Source organism: Pangasianodon hypophthalmus, chromosome 2, assembly GCF_027358585.1.
Source record: "Pangasianodon hypophthalmus isolate fPanHyp1 chromosome 2, fPanHyp1.pri, whole genome shotgun sequence".
Classification (NCBI taxonomy): domain Eukaryota; kingdom Metazoa; phylum Chordata; class Actinopteri; order Siluriformes; family Pangasiidae; genus Pangasianodon; species Pangasianodon hypophthalmus.
In genome coordinates, this window is record NC_069711.1 from 34,512,690 (window position 1) to 34,522,940 (window position 10,251).

Below are 10,251 nucleotides of genomic sequence, written 5' to 3' on the forward strand. Positions count from 1 at the left end.
TTAGTGATGAGTCAATGTCAGATTTTACAGATAATGTTGAATAATTGGCAATATTCCAACGTTGCAACGTAACCAAAAATAAGAATATTGTGTATATTTTTTTTTTTGTATATCCCACTTTAACTTAGCTAGGACTGGTAAGAGTGTTGTCATGGTTACGGTGTGCAGGTCATGTGAGCATGTGGGCTTTTGTTTTCATATCAGTCCTGGCCAGCGATTTTTTTTCTTTTTTTTTTAAAAAAAATGTGAAAGCAGCTTAGAGTTTCGAGCTTTCTGCAGCACAGAAATCTCAGGGTTCTGCTCCTCCGATATGAAATCCCCGAGGCTAAAATCCTCCTGTGCTTTAAAGAGCCGTTTTAATAGATACGTTGCACGAAGTGAGATTTATTAACTTGTTGCACAACACGTCATGTTACTAAAGACCATCTCAATCGTCATAGCCTGAAGGGAAGTTCCACCCAGAACAGCCTTAAAATATCTCCCGCTGATGTGACGAGAAGTTGTTGTTTTGAAGAGTGTGTCGTTCAGACACACGGGAACCATGTGACAATTCAGGGCATTAAGATTTATGAGAGAGATTCTCCTTAAAAAAAAAAAAAAAAAAAAAAACTTCAAAGGCTTTGAATGCAGTCGTGTGTCAGAAGATTCCACATAAATGACCACTCTTGTTCTATTCATGTGTTTTTTTTTACTCCATAAAAACTTTCACGTGTCTCAGTAACGCAGATGTTTGGTCAGCGGTCGATGCTAAGTGTAAGTACAGTGTCGTTTTAGCCGTACAAAGTACTTTATTAGTAATTTTACTGGAAATGTTGATATTTTTTGACTCGTTTTCGCTGCCGTCGCACATATAGACGCCATAAACTAGCTAGCTAAGTCATGACTCATTCGCTAGCTAATATTTCCAGTTGCCTAGCAACAGTGTATACACAGCTTTAACCACTATTCCATACAAAATCCACCACTAAGCTTCAGTACTCCTTCGTATTACCCATATGACACGTGTCCATGCACTTTAATGAAAGGTTACAGACGAAGTACGCGAGCGATCAAGGTTAGTTCAGATTTCATACGTTTTGAGCGCAACGTGCCCTGAATTGTGCAAACACAAAAGTATTCACGAGCGTAGAGCAGTGAAGCAAGCGTGCAGAGAAACTGTCACATGTGACCGAGATCATTTCACGTCTGCGAGCACTGAGACACGCCCACTTCCCTTCCGTGTCACTCCCTGGGTCGGTCTGCATTCTCGTGCTGTATCAAACATCTAAAACATAAAACTCAGCACGAGGAGTTCACGTGACACACCTAACATAAACCGAGCTAAATAAAAGGTTCTGTAATAGCCGTGATTCATTAATGCTAAGTAAGTTACTCAAAAGTACCAACAAATGTAGTAATCGTAGTCAGTCTGCAAAAAAAAAACAGAACTGCTGCATCCAAAGTGTGTATTAGACGAGTAATTGACTGCACGTGTTAAACCGCTGTAGTCAAAAATGCTCGCTGGTTGTTAGCACTATTTTAAGTGTGCAGTTAAAGTGCATGAATGGCGTGGTGGTCAGGGTGAAGTGGAGTGTGAGGCGAGGGTGGTGAAAGCACACACTCCCTGGAGCCAAGCGCGCACTGTTTACGCAGCCTGCACTCCCATATTCAGGCACGTTGTGCAACACTAACACACAAAAGCCTGTTTGCTGCCGTGCCGGACGCTCTGAGAGCTCCAAATCGCTTCACGCTGCGAGATTCCACCCGAGTGTTGATGTGAGCGGACGCTGCAGGCCTCAGCGACGGCTCCCGAAATGAAATGAGGTCACTTCTAGAAGCGGGAGCAGAAAAAAAAAACATCGCTGTGGCATGTAAAATAAATATCAGCACCTTTTAGCGACAAAGTGTCGAAGGTTCTGAGCGTTATAGCAGGACAACGCCCGAGGGAGAAAAAAAAACAACAAAAAAAACGACCACAACAAACGCGATGTAACCTCTCGTATTTGCACAAGAGGCCGTCGGACGAGGTTTCCACGAACGAGCCTCTGCACGGAGCAGGTTGGGTCGGTTTTTCACTCGAGGGGCTCCAGAAGGAGTGGAGGAGTGTGCAGGGGAAAGCGAGAGAGAGAAGGAGGGAGGGGACTGCACTCGTTCACCCCTGCCTTTGTCAGTTATGTTTACTCCTCTCCATTTTTTTTCCCTCCTCAGCGCTGATCGTCCCACACCCAAACGGCCGGAGGAGGAGAGCCTGGAGTTTGTACCTGCCGTGCGTTTGCAGGGCGTGTTCCAATCCATCGATGACTCATGAACCCCCATCGCTCCGCTCGGTGGAATCTCCACCGGTTCGTCTCGAGTGTGTTCGCCGACTCGAGCACGGGACAAAATCCCGTGCTTGTTCTTATCCACTCTGTCATTCTGCAAAGAAAAAAAAATAATGTTTTCCTTCATAACCATTTCCTCCGTGCCTGGGGTGTTTTTAAAGCTCAGGAAGATCATAAATCATCCCTAAACATAGCAAACCTTTTTTTTTTTTTTTTTTTTTTTTTGTTATAATGAAGTCCAAAAACACATTTTTAAAGTTTTAATCTAAACTTTGTTTTAAGTAAAAACTGAGTTATCTGAATCGTCTACGCTGCGAAGAACCGCAGTTCCCATCATTACTCAGACAAAGTACTCGGATGCGTCTTTATTGTGAAAACGTCTGACGAAAACGGAGAATAAGAGCAAAACAGACGTGTTTCTGAAAAACAAGCGGCCTCTGGTTTGTTGGGGAGTAAACATCACGCTGTGTCCGTCTCCACGTCTCTAACACGATTCCTGCCACACTACGGACGTGTATTTAATCACATCTACACTCTACAAGCACCATATCATCAACCTACAGACCCCTTATACACTCAGCTCCAGAATTATTGGCACCCTTGCTAACGATGGATTAAAAATACACTAAAAATGTGAATAATTAGCTTCATCGCTAAGTTTGAGAGAAATCTAACCTTTAATTAAAGTATTATTCTAAAGAAAAAGGTATTATTTGAACAAAACCAGAACTTCTTAGAACTTATTGTGCACATTTTTATGCCCAGCGAGTGTTTAGGAGCTCTTAATGTTTCACTGGAGTGTAAATACGAGGAGACACAGAGGCCGAATATGTCACAGTCATTTTTTTATAATTCTGGAGCGAATCTGAACTCTAAACGAGAGATCTGTGCACACACAAGCCGGTAAACTTCTGGAAAGGTTTTCCTCCAGAGGAAAGAACGCTCGTGTCTAACGTTTCGCTCCTGTTCATCCTCCGTAAAGTAACCCGTGCTGAATTATTGTTAATGAAGAATGTAGGGAGAAAGAAAAAAAGACGAGGGTCTGCTTGATCTCGATCCAGCGCAGGGACCAATCAGAAGCGGAGAAGGCTCGGTCATGTGATCAGCGTATGAGATTCCACATGTTTGGATGAGTCAGTCTTCCCCTTTTTTTCTCTGTACAGAAAAGAGCATGAGCCTGAGTCATCCACGATCCACACACACACACACACACACACACACACACACACACACACTTCACTGGATCAGACTCTATCCCTCTCTCTCTCTCTCTCTGTCTCTCTCTTTTTCTGTCTCTCTCTCTCTCTCTCTCTCTATCTATCTACCTCTCTGCTTCTCTCTCTCTCTCTGTCCAGAGGCAGAATAGCTTTATATGTGTTGGAGAGACAAAGCTGGAGATCAGTCTGGTATTCCCCCATTCACATTCCCAAAATGCTCACACACACACACACACACACACACACACACACACACACACACACAGATAGAGGAAGAGACAGGGAGACAAGGGGAGACAGACAGAAAGAGGGAGACACAGAGATGGAGAGAGTGAGAGAGAGGTATGGAGAGACAGAAAAAGAAGGAGAGACAGACAGGGAGAGAAAGACAGAGAGAGACAGACGGACAGAGAGAGAGAGACAGAGAGAGAGAGACAGACAAACAGAGGGAGAGACAGACAGAGAGAGACAGACAGACAGAGGGACAGACAGACAGACAGGGAGAGAAAGACAGAGAGAGACAGACAGAGAGACAGACGGACAGAGAGAGACAGACAGACAGAGGGAGAGACAGACAGAGAGACGGACAGAGAGAGAGAGACAGTGACAGACAGACAGAGAGAGAGGGAGAGAGAAATGAGTAAGAAAATGAGATAGCTAACATGAGGAGATGAATCATGGGCCTGAATGAGGACGACACACACACACACACACACACACACACACACACACGGGAAACATTTAACTGCCTCGAACATCTCCTATTACAGTCACACACCGAATCCGGAATCCCAGAATCCTGAAATCCTGCTGTGTACGATTCCGGAGCACAGGCTTTCCTGACGAGATCATCGCTGAGCATTGCAAGAGCAATAAGGATTTTCAGGGGCATTATGACTGAGTTAGCAGAACACAGCTGCCCCTAAAAGTCCCTCATTTTTCTTGCTGCCTCGTTCACAACGTCGTCACACACACACACACACACACACACGACTCCCAATTCACCTTTCTATCTCCACGTCACAGTTTTGGGTGCGTTTGAAGCGAACGCCGCTCGTTTCTCGTCCTCCCTGCTGAGCGTCCACGTCTGACTTTTTACGAGGCTCGTAAAGTTTCAAAGCACATTGCTTTCGTTCTGCTGAACGTCGAGCTTCACGGGGTTACCGAGTTCACGAGGCAGCTAATCACACTGTTTTTTTTTTTACCACACAGATCAATAAAACAAAGCACAGCGCTGTATTTTAGGAAAATTTACGTACGTCGTCACAGGCACAGCGTCTCTGTGTGTAAGCTAGCTTTTAGCATCACTAGAAAGAAATAAAAAAATTTAAAAAATGTCATAATAATTCATATTAAGCATGTGCTGATAATCAGGTATAATCCTCAAACATTCCTCATTCTCGACACATGTAAATGATTTCCCATAATTCTGTTCACCGAACATGAACACTGCTTCACGCTTCATCGGAGAAATCCTGGCTTGAGTCAAAGTTGAGGCTGTAAGCTGTTAGGGTATAAGGTCTTTAAAAAAGGGTGAACAGGTTCAGCGGAGTAAACGCGGCCATTTCTGGCGTTTGAGCTCATGTTGAAACGATAAACATGTCCGGAATTCCACAAACACAGCCGCAGAAGGAAAGCAGTGTGTGTTTACATCAGCGTTTTTATTTAACCGCGTGCTAAAAACATACGCATCTAAAGCTCAAATGAAACAAGATCACATCACATCACAGCACACTCTGCTGCCGAGTTCTGCATCCTGATTGGTCAGAAGGTGTTGATTAATTCTCTACAACAGCAGCTCTGACAGTAGCGCAGGTTTATATTAATGCGTTATCGTTTCTATAGCAACAGCGCATTCACAGGTAATCGTACAGCAGACGCTCCACTGATGATAAACGGATTAAAAACATTGACACGGTGAAGTTTTCTGTAAGTTTATTTAATATTTATGGAAGGAGTCTCCAGTGTCAGAGGTAAAGCTGTAACGTGACAAGCTGCGTTTTTTTTTGTCTTAGAGAAGGAAAGAGAGGCTGGTGAGGAAGCGACTATTTATAGCTGCTGTAACGTAAGTGACAATCCGTATCGCGTGATAAAACCAGATAAAAAGTATGACGCGTCGTTCTTTAATAAGTAAATCGTAATCGGTGTTAAATTGCTGTTGCATGAGAGGAATAAAACTCTTGGGGTCGTGCTGTTACAGGAAAATAATCCACTCCTGGGTGCTAACAGTAACTCCGCTCAATCACATCACCCCGTTGCTGATTATTTTACAATGACAGCACACACACACACACACACACACACACAGTGATTTATTCCTGACTCTCATGAGTCACATCTCAGGTCAGTAAGCCAAGTGTCGTTAGACTAAAAACAGTAAACTATCGAGCTTAAATAAACTGAATTAACAGGCAGTGACGAGCAACACGATGTCAAATCAGCAGGTTTATAGGTGTGTGTGTGTGTGTGTGTGTGTGTGTGTGTCCTGAAGTGACATTATATTTCAGTGCATAAAAACAACACGCTAATAAAAACAGCTTGAGCTAACACACTAGCTGCAGTGAGATGTGTTTGTCTTTGCTAAAAGCTCTATAAAACTTTATTTATATGGAATGAGAATCACTGCTGATTGGACAGAGCGGTGTGTGCGGGAACACGCGCGTCAACGACGAAACCTTAAATCACTTTTCACTCTTTAATGATCATCTATAGAGAATTATTCATTTAGAAACACTGCACTAAATACGAGATTCTTAAAGCATCGCATAACACCTGAATCATCCCGAGCCAACACGTGGCTAACGCGCGGCTAACGCGCGGCTAACAGCCCGATCCGCTTCACACAACACGCCTGAGCTGTGTCTAAAACACGAGCAGCTGGCGATGTAGAGACGACGGGTTTGGTCCGGACTTGCGCTAACGCGGCTCAGTAGCTGAGTCACGGCGTTGGATTCAAGATAAATGACTACGGTGCCAAAACTTTTGCTCAGGCATCATTACAATTCCATCCTCCCTGTTATTTAAGTTTCTTTCATCCAGTGAAAAGTCTCTGAGAAGCTCGTGCCGTGTCGTCTGTCCTGAAGACGTCGGAAAACGTAACGTTACAGCGTTACCTCTGACACTGGAGACTCCTTCCATAAAAGCTAAACAAATCCATTTCACTTTCACACACACTTTGTTAAAAAAAAAATCGCTGTAGTGTCAGAGGAATAAAACACTCCGGGACATGCTGTAATAGGAAAGTAATCAACGTTGGAGTGGTGACAGTAACACCGCTTCATCACATCACAGCGTTGTTGATTGTTTTCCTGTAAAAGCACAACGCGGAGTGGTTTATTCCTCACGTATCACACTGACTACACTATCATACATGTACTGTATCTTTAATCTTTAATCGCTATTATCTTTAATTATCGTTCATCGCTACACAGTGGAAGTTTTACACGCAAACGTGTAAATATACGAATAAACACGCGAGCGAAATAAAGCGTATGAAACAGCTGAACAGGACGCGAAGGCGTAGCTCAGGAGCACGTTTCTCAGCGCACTCGTCCGATTTCTGCGATAAACATCAAGACGTCTTCACTCTGATGCGAACAATCAGCTAAACTCAAAGGTTTCAGCATCGGATTTCCCACAATCCTCTGCTCCACACAGCCACGCCTCACCCAACACGTCATCTGTACAGGGTCACGACTGGACTTCTGAAACTCGCTCGTATCCGAATGAAACAAACCCCCAGCATTGTATTCTCACTGGTTCAGTCCAGTTACTTTATTTTTTAAAATAAATGTCAGTTTTAATAAAACCATTTAGCTCTAATTAAAATGTTCAAATATTACTCGCTGTTTAATAATATTCTAATCCAATAATCTGTAATCTGTTGCAGTAATTTCTCAAATTATACGCCTTTATGTTTAAATCTGTACTCAGTCATTAATGAGTTAACTGTTTTAAACACAGACGTATCATTTCTTTTACAGTCTGAATATAAACTCATGAGACTTTCTTGCTAATGAAGGATTTTTCTCCATTTTTTCCCCTTATTTATTAACCTATAACTCATTCCTTATTATTTACTATTTATTTTATTAACCTATAACTCATTCCTTATTATTTATTATTTATTTTATTAACCTATAACTCATTCCTTATTATTTACTATTTATTTTATTAACCTATAACTCATTCCTTATTATTTATTATTTATTTTATTAACCTATAACTCATTCCTTATTATTTATTATTTATTTTATTAACTTAGAACTTATTCCTTATTATTTCAGGAGACTTTGTGCAACACTGCTGCAATTTTCACTATATTTTAGTACAGAAGTGCACTGCGTTTATTTCCTGATCATCATCTAAATAAAAAAAAAATCATTTATTTCAACATTTTTTCACTTTAAATTCAAAACTTTAACTTTTAACACCTTCATTCATTCATTCATTCATTCATTCATCACAGCCCTCTGTTATGACCTGATTAACGTCATCTTAATTTAATTCCTGTAAATATTAACAGCATCTGAGCAGCTTCACAAAACAATTATTAAAAAAATTATTTTACTATAACTTTCACATCTTTTATTAACAGGCTGATATTGTTATAAATATGAATATAGAAAGTTTTTATTGTCTATTGTGGACATTTTAAATTCTAATAACTTACATAATTTACATTTTTATCTTAACATATCACTTTTAATATAACAAACTTCATTTATTTATACGCTTCTGTTGTTTATAAATAAACTAGTGATTATGATTAAGTCACATAATTAGGGCTGTTGTAGTTTTTCTTTGTTTTTATTATTTAAATATGACTAATATACAGAAACATATATATTTATTGGCAGGTTTATGTTGTTAGAAAAATACAGATTATTGTTACTGTATCATTAAACTGTAATATTTCATATAAATGTTTGTTGCGGTTTAATGATTGAACTAGAAGTTTGTATGGAGAAGTGAAATGAGGTCATTAAGTCGGTTTAATTTGGTTAAATTCAAAAACTAATTTATCCTGATTGTGTGGAATTAGTGCTAATCACACCCTGGTGCTGAGAAATGAGGACACATGAGTGCTGGAAAGCTCGGAACTGACGCAGGAAAAGCAGCACTACAGCTTCCCAAAACTTCAGTCAGGACTTTAATCAAGTCAGACATGTTGGTCCCCTTTTCCCTTACTGTCTGATCTCATCTGATCTCATCTGATCTCATCTGATCTGATCCTGAAAGGCTGAATGTCGAGGGTTTTGCTGCTGCTGTAAGATAAAGACATGTCCGAGTTCCACTCATTCTCTGTTCCAGCTCTGAGCTGACGCAATCCGAGAGAAACGTGCTCAGGAATCTGGAGATATAAATAAAGCTGAATGTCTGCGAGTTAAAATAGATTTTTAAATAATAAAAATAATCAGAATCATTTAACAAATAATAATAAAAAGAACTCAGCAGTTTAGCAGTTCACACATCACCATGCTGATCAGATCTGATGCCAGAGTGTCAAAGTGCAAGGAAAGTCGCAGGTCAGAAACACAAGCGTGTGTGTGTGTGTGTGTGTGTGTGTGTGTGTGTGTGTGTGTATTTTTGGCTCTTTTTTCTCGTCCAGGTGAAGGTCAGGCGCTGCTGAAGTGCCGCAGGTCAACAATGCGCCGGAAACTGGGACTTTGTAGGCCAGTTGATGGAGAAACAGATTCACTCAGCTTGCCCGCAAAGCCCCAGCCTCAGACACACACACTCTCTCTCTCTCTCTCTCTCTGTCTCTCTCTCTCTCACTCTCTCACACACACACACACACACACACATCAGCAAACATGGGTTTTAAAAAACAAACCCCACTGAGATCACTTTTTTATAAAGGTATTACCTGTCTGTCCGCGTGTGCGCGCTCCTTCATGCGCGCTCCGGTGCGGAAACAAAAGGAAGTGGAGACGGAAATAAAATATTGTGTGAAGTTACAGCTCCTTGTGATCATCCGCCCATCTCTCTCTCTCTCTCTGTCTCTCTCTCTCTCTTTCTCTTTCTCTCTGTCCCCCTCTCTCTCTGTCTCTCTCTGTCTCTCCGGGTCTGGGTCTGTCTGTCCCTCCATCCTTATTGGAGTGTGAATTAAGAAACAGCATCCACAGGGACCGGTTGCAACATTCCCAAAAAAAGACAGACAGAGAGAGAGAGAGAGAGAGAGAGAGAGAGAGAGCGTGCATGCACTGTCATCCATCCAGGAAAGAAAGGAAAGGAATAAGGAAGAGAAGGATCCATGTGCAGACGCTCCAGTGCGCAGTTGCCTTGTTGTCTGTGTGTTTTTGGCGTGTGCGTGTGCGCAGCGCGCGCCTTCAGACAGAGCGACCTCACCCGCGCGCCGGGAATAATGATGATGATGATGATGATGGTGATGATGATGATGATGATGATGCAGGGGAGCCAGATCGAGACAAATCCCACTGATTTGAATTGTGTCTGGACGGATCTGGTTGCCACATCGAGAGCAATCCCACATACCCTGGTGATTTCAATTGATTTACTAAGACTGACAGGTTACCAGATTGGGAGGAATCCTACATACAATGGCGGTTTCAATTGATTTGGCGAGACTGATAGGTTGCCAGATTGGGAGCAATCCTACACACACATACTGGGGATTCAAATTGATTTACTAAGACTGTTAGGTTGCCAGATTGGGAGAAATCCTACATACTGGGGTCACTTCAATTGATTTGAAAAGACAGGCATGTTGC

The 10,251-nt window shown here is 41.8% G+C and overlaps 1 long non-coding RNA gene across 1 annotated transcript; it reads right to left on the reverse strand.

The window, feature by feature from the left end:
- Positions 1-240: 240 nt before the first annotated feature.
- LOC113523654 (uncharacterized) lies at positions 241-9,987 on the reverse strand. Its single transcript, XR_004579367.2, has 2 exons — positions 9,387-9,987; positions 241-2,394 (listed from the first exon to the last, which is right to left on the reverse strand). It is a non-coding gene; the product is annotated as an uncharacterized LOC113523654 (long non-coding RNA).
- Between the last annotated feature and the right edge of the window lie 264 nt (positions 9,988-10,251).